The sequence below is a fragment of the Aulonocara sp. 'chitande type north' Nkhata Bay genome, linkage group LG3 (assembly GCF_057382095.1).
Source record: "Aulonocara sp. 'chitande type north' Nkhata Bay isolate Kocher_YH1m ecotype deep benthic linkage group LG3, A_spYH_male_GT1.1, whole genome shotgun sequence".
NCBI classification, from domain to species: domain Eukaryota; kingdom Metazoa; phylum Chordata; class Actinopteri; order Cichliformes; family Cichlidae; genus Aulonocara; species Aulonocara sp. 'chitande type north' Nkhata Bay.
In genome coordinates this window covers 73858048-73871270 of record NC_141346.1, presented here as the reverse complement: position 1 = coordinate 73871270, position 13223 = coordinate 73858048, and the positions used below count along the sequence as shown (strand labels likewise).

General features: G+C 39.8%; 1 protein-coding gene and 2 long non-coding RNA genes across 3 annotated transcripts in view; 1 reads left to right on the top strand and 2 right to left on the bottom strand.

Moving 5' to 3' along the window:
* Window positions 1-1228: 1228 nt before the first annotated feature.
* LOC147336998 (uncharacterized) lies at window positions 1229-3527 on the bottom strand. Its single transcript, XR_015128566.1, has 3 exons — window positions 3410-3527; window positions 1582-1711; window positions 1229-1330 (listed from the first exon to the last, which is right to left on the bottom strand). It is a non-coding gene; the product is annotated as an uncharacterized LOC147336998 (long non-coding RNA).
* Window positions 3528-6912: 3385 nt separating this feature from the next.
* Window positions 6913-8671, bottom strand: LOC147336997 (uncharacterized). The gene is made up of 4 exons (XR_015128659.1): window positions 8432-8671; window positions 7934-8089; window positions 7380-7472; window positions 6913-7121 (listed from the first exon to the last, which is right to left on the bottom strand). It is a non-coding gene; the product is annotated as an uncharacterized LOC147336997 (long non-coding RNA).
* Window positions 8672-11491: 2820 nt separating this feature from the next.
* Window positions 11492-13223, top strand: part of LOC147336996 (uncharacterized) — a 34078-nt gene continuing 32346 nt past the window's right edge. The window contains exon 1 of the mRNA XM_086287225.1: window positions 11492-12421. The gene's annotated coding sequence lies outside the window, so the exon portion shown is untranslated. The remainder of the gene's footprint in view (window positions 12422-13223) is intronic.

Below are 13223 nucleotides of genomic sequence, written 5' to 3'. Positions count from 1 at the left end.
TGTTTAAAACGTTTCCCTGTGATCACATTTGCACCGTCTGATTTCAAAGTTTGTTTCTTTTGGTCATTTAGTCCACAGAGTCCTTGGTGTTCTGAAAGGGACCTATAAATAAATGCATTATTATTAATATTAAAGTAGTTGTTGTACATGTACAGACCATAAATATGGAGTCCAGCTGTGTTTGATGCTGCTGGGCAGACTGACCACTGGGAACCTCTGAGCTCTGCTGGTCCACTCTGTGGAGGAACCATGAAGGATTAGATCAACACAGGATAAAGATCCAGGAGTTTCTGCTCAAATAACTTCATCTGAATCAAGTCTGTCAAGTTTTAAACTCTCAGATTGTGAACATATCAGTAATTTTCAGTCTGTTTTCATGGACGTCCTTTCAGTGGTGATGTCAGGGATGATTTTGAAGAAGCTCATCAAACTGAACCATCAGCAGATCACTGCTCCAAAACCAGAACATGATCCGAGTCTCCCTCCACCACCAGAACACCAGCTTTACTAACGTGGTAGATCAGTGTAGTACAGATCAATAACTGATGAGTCATTTGATCAAAATCACTGAGTGCTTCACGTCTGACCCTCTGATGCTTCTGTAGACATTTTGCATATTTAATGAATGTCTGACAGTTTTACATTCATTCTATGAACACAGTGGAAATGTTGTGTTATAGTCTCCATGTTGTTTCCAGCATCATAAATTCTTAAGTTCAGAAAATTAGATTCTTTCTTCACAGCTGAAAAACAACAACATTTATTCTCTATTGAAATCTGCATCGTCCACTCCAAAGGTCACAATCTGAAGGTAACATCTGGTTTTGTTCCCTGTGGTTAACTCTGAGCATCAGTATGGTGGGATTTATCCACTACATCCACACCACTGTGGTTCAGTGTTGTCCTGATGGAGTAACAGCAGCCAGTATGATCCAGGCTTTAGCTGCTGGGTCTCTGTGTGACCTCTCAGACTGTTTAACAGATCAGACACAAAGAGAATCAGAGCAGCTCTGTTCTTTAAAGACAAACATGAACCCACTCAGGTCACACTTTCCCCACAGATATGAGCATCACTGTCCTCAAACAGCAAATGACCAAGTCGAACATTTGGATCTTTTCTCTTTCATTGTTTTCTTTTTAATGAATCTTTGTAACAATCTGAGGATGTTTCAGGTCATATTTATCCAGGAAACGCAAACATGTAAAGGAGTCATCACAGCGCTCTGACCTCGTTGCTCCAGGTTCACCACTGAAGTTTGGATTTTCACCTTTGGACCGGTCACTCCTCACAGACGGACAGCTGGACCCTGCAGACTGTGACCTCTGACCTCTGCAGACACAAACATGATTGAAGCAGCTGTGATCACACAGACTGCAGATAATGCAGCTGTTTCCTGTCAGTAACATCCTCTTAGATTAGAGTTCAGCTTTTTACAGGAAAACTGGACAAAACTGATTTTTGTTACAAACTCATTTTCATTTCCTCTCAGCTCACAAACACAGACAATCAACCAGAGTCAACACTGATTATAATGTCAGTGCAGAATTATTTCTGTTACTCAGTGAGTTCAGCTCTCTGACCTCGTTGCTCCAGGTTCACCACTGAAGTCTGGATTTTGACCTTTGGACCGGTCACTCCTCACAGACGGACAGCTGGACCCTGCAGACTCTGCTCTGTCCTCCTCTTCCTCCATCATCATCTTCAGTCAGTCTGAGAGGTAAACCACAAACACTCAGTGAGTTCACATTAACAGGAGGAACTGAGTTACAGTCGCTGACCTCTGACCTGTCATGTGACCATGAAACCAGGTCAATATGTCTGTAGGTTCAGTCATCCAGGTCATGTGATCTAAGGAGCTTGGAGAGAAAAGAGACGTCTTTAAGTTTCTGGAAGACGTTTCATCAGAGAAGCTTCTTCAGCTCTAAAACCAAACGGTGGAGAGTCCCAGATATTTAAACCTGAGAGGGAAAGAAAGCATGTCGCTGACCCACCACTGATGTTATTTCAAGGAGGAAACTGAGAGCCTTTGCACCAGGAGCACTAACATCAGCTCCAGCAATGATCCACTGATGTGTTTTTATTCCATGTATGAATGTTGTTATTGACAGAGATGACGTTTGTGTGTCAGTGATGCAGTGACTGTTGTTGTTACCTGTAAAGGCTGGTTAGACTCTATGAAACAGATCATACAGATCTCTGCATGTTAGAAGAGACTATTAAAGGTCATGAATGAGACAAAGGCAGGGAGGCGTCCTTTACAGCTAAACAGCAGAGTGAGAGAACAGCCAGCACCTCTACATTTATCACATTATACAGCACATGTATGATACTGACAGGGATGAGAAGAATTTAGTGATTCTGATCCCATCATTGATATTACTTATTGATTCTCAGTAGCTCTGCTCTGACAGTCACCACCATCACTGAGCAGCATATCAAAGACATTTGTGCACATTAACTGCATGTTGTGGCTCAAATGTTTGTGCATGTTGGAGGCATTTCCTCTTTGTTGTGATCAGTGTTGGTCATTACTCAAAACAGTCATTATTACACATATTACACAGAACACTTTAATTAAAAGTAATGGAGTACGTTACTTCATTACTCCTCATAACATTACTTTGATGTTACTGTGTAAAATGAACAAATGAGCATGTAACAACATAAAGCTGAGGTACAGCCCCACACACCAACACAGATCCTGATGAGGTCACGTGATGTTTCTCTGAGTGTTTATGAACACAAATCAAAGATGAAACAGCACAAAGACACTTCAAAGTGATTCTACTGTAGAAACATGAACAGGTAGAAACCTGCAGCCTGACTGCTCATCACTTTGTTACCTGTTCAAGTTCAGCAGCAGCAGCTCACTTTATCACGGTGCTGGTCTGGGGTCAGTGTTTACTCAGCTTTAACCTCACTCTGGGTTCTTGGCTAGCTTAGCGTTAGCTTAGCGTTAGCTTAGCTTTAGCTTAGTGTTAGCAGCTGTGTGCTAGCTTAGCGTCAGAGCTCTGCAGGTGTCTCGTGTGTAAATATTAATCACAGTGACAGTAAAGGAGGTAAAGGGCTGTGACGTCATCACGTACGCTGCGTCCTCTGTGGGCTCTGAGTGAACTCAAAGTACAAACTACAAGTACACAAACACGAACGTAGCTCAGAGTGGCGGACACACTCGGCCTCGTTGGTCCAGCTGTGAGTCCGTTACCGTGAACTATGGAGCGGCAGATTTGTGCTGAACTAAGCTGCACACAGCTGATGTTAGCCAGGAAACATTACACACTGACTTTAATGGAGAGACCGGAAATACAAACACACACAGTTTGTTGTGTGAAGAAATCAAACACGAGCTGAACAAACAGTAAAGTTCCTAAAGACAAACTGTTAAAGGAGGAAACAAAGCAAACTTACAGTTTCTTCACACCAACAACAAGCTCCACTCCACGAAGTTCAGGAAGTGAAATTAAACTTTGAGGACACTCGGGAACATCGTAACACTGTGCTGCGTTCAAATAAACCTCGGAAATTCCCAAACCTCTGGCAGGCTGTGATTTATTTCTGCTGGTTTTCCTGTTTGAAGCACAAACATCCGTCATCACTTTGTTGTTGTTCTTCCTGCAGCGTTTAAATATTTCAGCACTGAACTGATGTTTCTTCAAAGCTCATTTCAACCTGTTGAAGTCATGAATGAAAGTGCAGACTGAGAGTGGATCACATGATGTTTGAGGTGTGTCATGTGACATGTTCAGTATTGTCACACATGTCTAGATTGTCCCTGATATCATAACTGCTCAAACACTGATGATGATATTTGAAGAATTATTCCTGATGGCAGCAAAGTTTGAATGGAGCTCTCTGTCTGTGCTGATTTGTCGCCCTCTGGAGGTCAAAGCACAAACTGCATGATGTCACTGTAACCACCACAGTGACAGGAAGTGTTTTTATGACTGAAACACTGAAATGATGCTAACGGCTGTCGTTAGGCTCACTGACAGCAGTGCTGATGTGTTCATGTCAAACACTGGCTCAGGTCAGACTCCTTCATCCTTCTCCAGCGTGAGGCCGCCCTCAGACCCACAGGAGCTCTGACCTTTGACCTCCTGACCCTAACCATTTTAGTCTTGTTGCATCTTTAAATGCAAATCCATCCAAACTGTAGCCGAGCAAAAGAAGCTGGAAGCTGTTCTATGAATGATGTTGTTGAAGGAGCTTGGAAAGAAAAGCGTCTGGACTTCTTTAAGTTGCTTGAAGATGGACATGGACGTCTTAACACCCACTCACATCCTGGGACATTTGATCACAGGAAATCACATGATAGCGTGGGGCTAGATCTCACAATGGGTTCACCCAAGACCTTGGCTGATTGAGACCCACACCCGTTTTCACGGAGGAGGAGGAGTTTCACATCCTGAACATGTGACAGCCTGGTTTAAAGGGACCAAAAGTAACTGGACACCTGATTCAGTTCAGGTTTATTCATCCGCTCCAAACCACAGCAGCAGTCACCTCCAGGGAACCAGCTGATCCATGTAACTGGGGACAGACCACAGCCCAGAGCACTGGTTCATGATGTGTTTGTGGACTGTAGGTTGTTTGGATAGAGATGAGATGTACTCAGCAGTCTGTCTCTAATGTTTAATGAAATGTTCTGAAGATGATAATAACTTGTGATTTTCTTTTGAATGAATCTTTAATCGTGTTGTAGGGCCTCTGACTCTCATGAAGATTTTCACATCAATGTGCTTTTCACAAAGATATTAACAATGAAAATGACGTGCAGCCCTGAACTACACTCAAAAAAATGAAACGTTGACTTTAATTAAAATTATTTTGTCAACAGGTTCCACGAAATTGCATTATGTTAGTTTAAAGCAAAAATCTTTAGTTCATCTAATTTAAAAAAAATACTTAAGATTAACAAGAGATATTTAAGACTAACTAAATCAAGTTATGTTGTATGAACATAGATGATTGTTAGATTATAATATTATTTTATGCCATGTTATACCCCTAATTAAAGATTGTGAATTATTATGTAGTTTTAGTTTGCATTATTCTCCTGAATTAGAAGAAGCTGATAACTATTGCATTAGTTAAACTGATTTGCATTACATTAAACTGTTGACTTATTGTGAATGAATGATATTGTTTTATGATGCATTATACTGCTGAGTTATAAGAAATACTGTTTGCAGAAAGTCATCGCCTCGTTTGTCTGATTAGAAGAGAACATGCTGGAGTTTTCTGCCCCATCTCAGCAGGAGCAGATAAACAGGGAGCCAAGGTCGTAGCTTAGGCGCTGTGTGAGAGAAAGCATGTGAATGTTTAGGCTTTTTATGATAAGGTGGAGGCACCACAGGCTATAAGAGTTTGAGCAATGATCCACCATTTTGAGATCTGAGGCTGTCTGCATCAGTGTCCATCTCCCACGTGTGTGATCATTAAAATCATCGTTTGACTCAACCCGACCGCACCAGTGTTGTTATTGTGGTTTTTCTCTTGTCTCCATCCCCAAATATTTTGAACCTTAACAATGATATATTTACAGGTTAGATAGTTTAGATTAGTTACTTCAACACATTTCTTATTTGTGGCAGTAAAATGTTAAATTTAAGTTATATTAATTCAAATATTATATTTTCAGCCACCTTGTGCTTTACTAATTAGTTTTACATAAATCTATTTTGTCAACAGGTTCCACACAAATGAATTAAGTACATCCAACTTATTTTTTTAAATTTCTTTTATTGCCAACACATTCAGTGAGCATTTGTGTAAACCCAGTCCAAAATAAAACACAACAGCTCATTAGGGTTAGTAATTAACAGTATGTAGACAGATGCAACATCAAGATTTTAAATTAAATGTCTGTATCTGCCAGAAATAGAAGAAAAAAAACATTGAAGACCACATAACACATTGATAAGATGACACTCAATTTGGTAAAGTAAATCCGTTGGGCATCTTTCTTTGCCTTTAGACAATAATTCTGATGGCAAAAGAGCCAAACGGGACAGGCAAAAAAAAAAAAAAAAGATAAGATGACACTTGAGTTATGCACATGTGATGCTAGTAAGGTCTGGAGTGTTTTTTCTTTTAGTGTCTAAAATGAATAGCAAAGTAGCTATTTGCAATGATTGCTTAGGGTCAGTCCAGTAACACAACGCCAATGAAGTGCTTTCCTTTAACAATGCAAAGTGAAGTGTCCACCTCAACAGCCACAATTAAAAAAATTAATGTAATAATAATAACAATAATAATAATAAATAGTCCACTGATATTAGCAACCAAAGAAAATTATATCACCATCCCAAATAAAACTTTAATAAAACTTGCCAACATTATGGTCTAACAATAAAACAGCTTGTCAGCATTCAGTTTTGTTGCAACAGCACAGCAGTAACCATTTAACACTTGCCACTGTCAACGTTTATTTTACCAGTGTTTGGGCAAAAAACTTGAGTTGTAAACATTTTAACATGGAAACAATTGTTCGTCTTTAAAAGTCCGCAAAATATACATTCATCCTGTATTCCTAACTTACCCTTATTCTTAATATGTATTGCAATTACCTTTACAATGCACACAATGTAGCACAATGGTGCAGTATCATCTCTCAATTAAATCCCCCCCCCCCCCCCCCCCCCCCCCCAAGAGTAAAATCTCTTAAATTGTAGTAGTTTACAAACTTTTCAAAATGTTCTAAATTTCTCTTAAATGTAATTTTCCCTTTATCTGTCATTTACAAATTACCATTTTATTCCCATTCAGCCTCCGAAAAACTTCTGTCCATCTGACAGAACATTCATCAACCAAATTAGGGTTGGCTTATTCATTCAGTTTATTCTTGAGCATCTGTACCTTGGTCAAGAGTATGCTGACATACAGATGAAGGAAGAGCTTCTGAAGTACTTCAAAGAAAGCTTTCAGTCTCGAGGTTAACTGAGATTCAGTGCATATATCCCACCCATTAAGAGTGCACATGCAGAGGCCAGGTCTTCCAGGTCATGCAGGACACACTAGATGGTTATACCCACATCGGCTGGAGGAGTGCTGGCATCAGCTCTTTCGATGGTAAAGATAGCAAGGGTAATTTGTTCCAGCTCCCTCTGAACAGCTGTAGCTTAGACACAAAAACATAGAAAAATGGCATCCAGTTTAATGAAGTAAACACAATATTAGGAACATGCACCCCAGTGAGCCACTATTCTAGACTACAGATTCAACGATAAATATAAATAGTTTGGGTATACAAGAAGATTTCCCAAAACATTTAAACAGGTTCCATGCAAATTACAACAACAACATTACAACATGCAACAACATAAGTTATTCAAAATTTGGTTTAATACAGATAAAAAACTAAACTAAAATTACCAACCAATTATTCTTTGAAGAGGATGCTTGGGTCTTCATTCAGGTAAAAAGGTAGTGCCCTGAGGACACACTCCCTCCCCTTTTCAATAGTTTCCTTCTGCAGAGAGTGGCAGAGATACAGGAAGAGAGAACAGAAATACTTTAGGATGACACAAACTCACATTATACACAAAATGAATGACATATCCACTGCACAGATAGACATGAACACAAGACCAACTAATCATCACATGGACATGAATAGTTAACCTGTTGGGCAGGGTTTCCACCACAATATATATGTCCATAATGGAGGTAAAGACAAACTAATACATCATCTTTTTTTGCATTCAAAAACTGATCTTTAACATAAAAACATTCACTTCTGGTTTAACCCGAAATTGAGGGATCAAATTTTACATATGTTTAGGTAATTTAAGTTTTCCAACGTTTTGAGTACCAAACTTTGTCTTGCTTAATATAAATGTAAGTGCACTGTGCAGCTACCATACACTAGCTGTTTAAATTTGAAAATGATCTTATTAGCCATAATATTTTGCTACCAACAGAATAACGCACCTGTGTGGCTGGGGCCAAAGTTTGTCTAATTTTCTTCCCTGCAACGCCTCCTTTTTTCTTGAAGACTTTTATGAGCTGGTCAGTGTATTGGTCAAGTTGTGTAAAAAGCCTTGGAACAAGTGGAGCAGTAGTAATCCTCACATATTCTGCTTCCACCTGAAAACATATCAACAAACACAACATACTGTACTGTAAATATACATACTATATGTACACATATACAAACTAAAACTAATGTAGTAAGACCTCATTAAAGCTATAATTTTAACACAAACATTTACACAAAATGCTAATGGAGCCATTACAGCTTTTATTGTTATTTATCAAGTTCCAAAAAATATTGATCACAGCTGATCTGAAAAGAATTTCATACCTCAGGCCCTTGAACTGCAACCTTTACAGTGGTTCAGATCTGGAGACGAAATAACAGGGGCATGGGATGGGTCACTAAAGAAAACTTAACTTATAAAACAGTTTTGTTTTTAAAAGTTCACATACCACATACAAGCTCAGCAGTACCACATACACCACATCAGTATAGGAGGGAGCAGGTAAAGGCAGGATCTGAGATTTATAAAGTAAAACAAGAAATTCATTACTTAATTTCAAGAAGCAAATTATTGTTTGAATTACAACTAAATAAAATACTACTCAGAAGAAAAGCAAGAGATTGACACTGCCATGTGCTAACTTTCTATAGAAGCAATTATCACCAGGTCTGTCGACCTCCATTGTCTGTCCACTCATATGTCGTGAATAATTTTATTTAAAAACTTAAGTGTGTGATTTAACAAACTGTAATTTATAACTATGTTGATATGTATAACTCCGCTAGGAAACATGCTGTATTTACAGACCATTTTTACATAATACAGATTACTGATAGAGCATAACAATGGTGTCACAGTGGCTTTCGCCCTTGACTTTTTGGATTTTAAATGTCACTTTATGCTATCCTTGCTATCCTATTCGATATTTACGACTCTTGGATTACAGTAAAGGAATCCCAAGAAAGCAAATGAAAAAATAACCCCTTGAAAAAATAAACCCATGAACCCCTGTAGCTAATCCCTTAATAAAACAAAAAAAACATGTCCAGGACCCAGTAAAACTAATGTAGAACAAGCGCACGCAAACGATATAACATGTCTTGTAAGACAAATGCAAAATATAACCATGCTCGACATATAGATACTACACAACATAGTCAAAGAAAAAAATGGTCTTACCTCTCAAAGAAACAGCAGCTTGGCGCCAAAACAACGTTTTTAAGTTAAATTTGAAGTCTTGCGCATGAGCAGGCCCAAGCCGTGAAACCTTCTTGTTCTTCGCGGTTCATTACAACTGTTTTTGCATTACTGCCACCTTGTGGATATACAAGGTATATCGATCCTAATTGACTTGACTTAAATGTTATGCCATCAAGTAACACATTAGTATTATGTACGTTGAATAATAGACACAATTACATAGACTTGATTAGAAAAACATATGTTAACTTAACAAAAACATATATTTTAAGTAAAATGAAAATAAATAATTAATATACACTGAACAATCCACCTCATTCATTTTTTTGAGTGTACCACATTGGTGAGGAAATTCTGCTGAAAGCTGCAGAGAACAAGAACCTGATGTATAAGGGTTTTTAAAATAAACATCCTCCCAGATTTCCCTCCCTCTGTTGGAAACGCAGAGCCGCATTTGCAAATATGAGAGGAAGACTACGTGGGATGACCGGCGTCAGGTACAGACTGCTATACCCTGCAAAGCTGTTAGTGACCCATGGTGATGTGAGGAAAAGCTTTAGCGATCCCAAAGAGACCGTAGACTACGCGGAGAAGCACCTCTCCCACCCACCTTCAAATGTATTAAAAGCAAGGATATATCTATATGTCTAACGCTGACACAGCACTGTGTTTCTTCTTTTCCCTTTATATTCCATGTAAAGGTGAATATGGAGCGTTTATGGAGCTCATTTATTGACCAGCTGTCAGTTAGAAGGTAAGAGTTACTAGGTTAACAGAGGTTAGCAGTAACAGTACGGGGAAGTATATTGTGTTGTTCTTTTGTTGGTTTTTATTTTATCCTACTTTACTTTGTTATTTGGATTTTACCTGTTGTGAGTGCTTCCCGTAATTCTCCTTTTTCTTGCGCCGCTGCGGCCAGAGTTCACAACATTACATATTTTTGTATCTATAAAAAGGAAGCTGACACTCTCCAGACTTTATCAAAGGTGTGAGCGTCACAGCAGAGGCCTTTGTGTCAACGTAGCTGAAGACAAAACACAGAAACACATGAAGGAGATTTTCCTGGCCTGGATTTTATACAAATATTCTGCAGTACATCAAAAATGAAAGAAAACCATTAGTCAACATATGAACATCACCTCTGAAGTTACAGAGCTTTGATTGGAGACACAGCTGAGCGTTTTGCATTTTGCATAATTAATTACATAATTAATTATGTAACCATAATTAAATGGTTACATCATCTTTAAAGTCCCCAGAGATCAGGAAAAGGGCCTGAGGGTGCTGTGTTTGGAGTCTGCTGGTTACAGTGTGCAGGACCTCACAGGCTGCTGCAGCGTTAGCAGAGGGCGGGACATACACAGCTATCATAATCACGTGTGTAAACTCTCGTGGTAGATAGTACGGTCTCATGCTAACCGCTAGCAGCTCAATGTCCTTACAGCATAGCGTCTCTTTGATAGAGAAATGCCCAGAGTTACACCATCTATCGTTCACAAACACAGCCAGACCCCCTCCTCCCTTCTTACCACTCTCCGCTGTTCTGTCATAAGAGGCTCAGCAGCTAAAGCAGCACACCTGGGTCTCCCAGCCTATTAAAAGCAGCCCTTTGCTTCACCTGCTTCACTAAACATTATTATTTTAAGCAGAGTGGTGTGATTTATGTAGGCATTGCTGTGTGACAGGATGACTTTTCTTGCACACCCACCAAATGAGGGCGCACATGCTTCCACGCCCACTGGTGACTGCACACATCCTTTCAAGGAAGCATTTCATTCATCCCTAACAAATGGAACAAAACACTGTGCAGCGTGTTCAGGTTTGAACGTGGCCCTGGCCTCTCTCTGCATCCACCTGGCACATGCAACACACATCCACTCCCTGCTGAACTGCTTGTATTTGATGTGTTGAAGTTTTGGTAAAGTTTGAATAAATTCCACTTTATTTATAGGAACATTTCATCTGTGGACTCCTGCTTCCCCTCTCCTTGAGCCAGTTTGTGACGGGAACATGACATAAGAAAAGTAATTTATCCCTTTTTGATTCTGTGTATCTGGCGCTCATCCAGTGAGTTCACACTTGGCAGAAACAGACTGAATTTGTCTGGAGAACTTTGGCTTCAGCCAAGTTAGATAAACACACTGTGTCTCTGTCAAAACAGCAGTGTAGTTGTGGCACCCCTGTGAGGGAATGACCACATGAATATTATTTTGTGTAAAACACTCATGTAACGGGACATTTTTCATTGCTATATGTATTTATTTTCAGTTTCTTTAAGAGGATAGAAAATCCATGTAACAGGGATTCATTTTATGTTAGAAAGCAGTGAGGGCGGAACTTTGGTGCTTGCTCCGGGGTTTCGGGGAGCAGTAAGTGGAGCCCACCTTCCGCTGCTTCCTCAGACACGTTCTGGAGGAAAGCAGAGACGCATCGTGTCTTCCTTACTCTGCTCTTCACCTGCTTTTACAGGTCGGTACACGGTGCTCGCACCGAAAATGTTGTTTATTGTCACCATGGTTACCCACGTTAATGTGAATGGGAGAGTTAAGGCGGTCCGCCAAAGTTATTTATATGTAAACACGGGAGAAAACCAGAGGAGTGTCCCGCGCGACCGCACCGCGAGCCCGCTCGTTAGGTGGAGCGCTCGTGAAGCAGAGTCAGTGCGCTCCTATGCTCTGTGCAAACGTGTTGTAATGCTCCAATCAAATCAGTTCTGTGAGATGTAAATGTTAATAGTTCTGTTAAAGTGACTGAGTAGATTAGCTAGTGTAACACAAGCACTCTGAGCAACTCTGTGTAGCTAACAGAGGCATTCATGGGTTGATTCAACAAGCTGTGTTTCATGATGCACTAAATAGTGATTTTGCCAGTAAATTACTGGAGGGAACAAATGTAATGTATTTACCAATGCTGTTATTGAATAGAACTGTTTAGCCAGTAAGACACTGCAGAAGACAATGTGATGTGTTTATTGATATGATAAAAGGATGTAGCTGTTATGGAAAGAAGTGTGAACTTGAGAAACTGAACCAGTTAAAAAGAGTATATTTCACTGATGTTGTGAAATAAGTAAATGTAATTGATGTGAATGAGGAACCAGCTGAACAGTATATTGAAAGCTCATGTTTAGTGTTTTATAGCATTTATTTGTGTGAAATAAATCAGACTCAGACACGTTCTGGAGGAAAGCAGAGACGCATCGTGTCTTCCTTACTCTGCTCTTCACCTGCTTTTACAGGTAACATGTTTGTCATCGAGGTCTTCATCCTTGGGACCCGTAACATAGTAACTTCTTCATTGTTATACTTCTATAGTTTTCCCATTTTGTGAGCTGTGGATGTGGAAAGTGTCTCAGTGACACATCCACATGAAAACGGCGTTACCTTCGTTCATTTGCACGTCAAATGAACGAGCTGTTTGGACTTTAACGTCACAGCTGATGCTTCGATACTCGAACTCAAGAGTTCAGCTTCCACTCAGAGGTACAAGTACACACAGCAAAGATAAACGTGTACACAAGGTGGAACCCACAAGTGCACAGCTCCAACCAGAGATGGGCAGTAATCCGATTACTTTTTCCAAGAAACGAGTAAAGTGAGGGATTACTATTGCAAAAAAGGTAATTAGATTACTGTTACTTTCCCGTAAGCACGCTGCGTTACTGCGTTACTAAAACCGCAGCTGTGTGCAGATGAACAATGGATAATCTATCGAGTGTGGAGAGAGTGTGAGCGTGCAGCGTTTAAAGCGTGGAAGCACTGACCTTACTTTGAGTTTGACTCTGTAAAAAGTGACAAAAACATTAGCATCCGCTGTTCACTGCGTGGGAAGACAACATGCTCACTCACTATGTGTTAATGGGCATGCTTATTTACAGAGGTGTGGACTCAAGTCACATGACTTGGACTCGAGTCAGACTCGAGTCATTAATTTTATGACTTTAGACTTGACTTGAAAAAATGTTCTAAGACTTGTGACTTGACTTGGACTTTTACACCAATGACCTGGGACTTGAATTGGACTTGAACCGGTTTACTTGA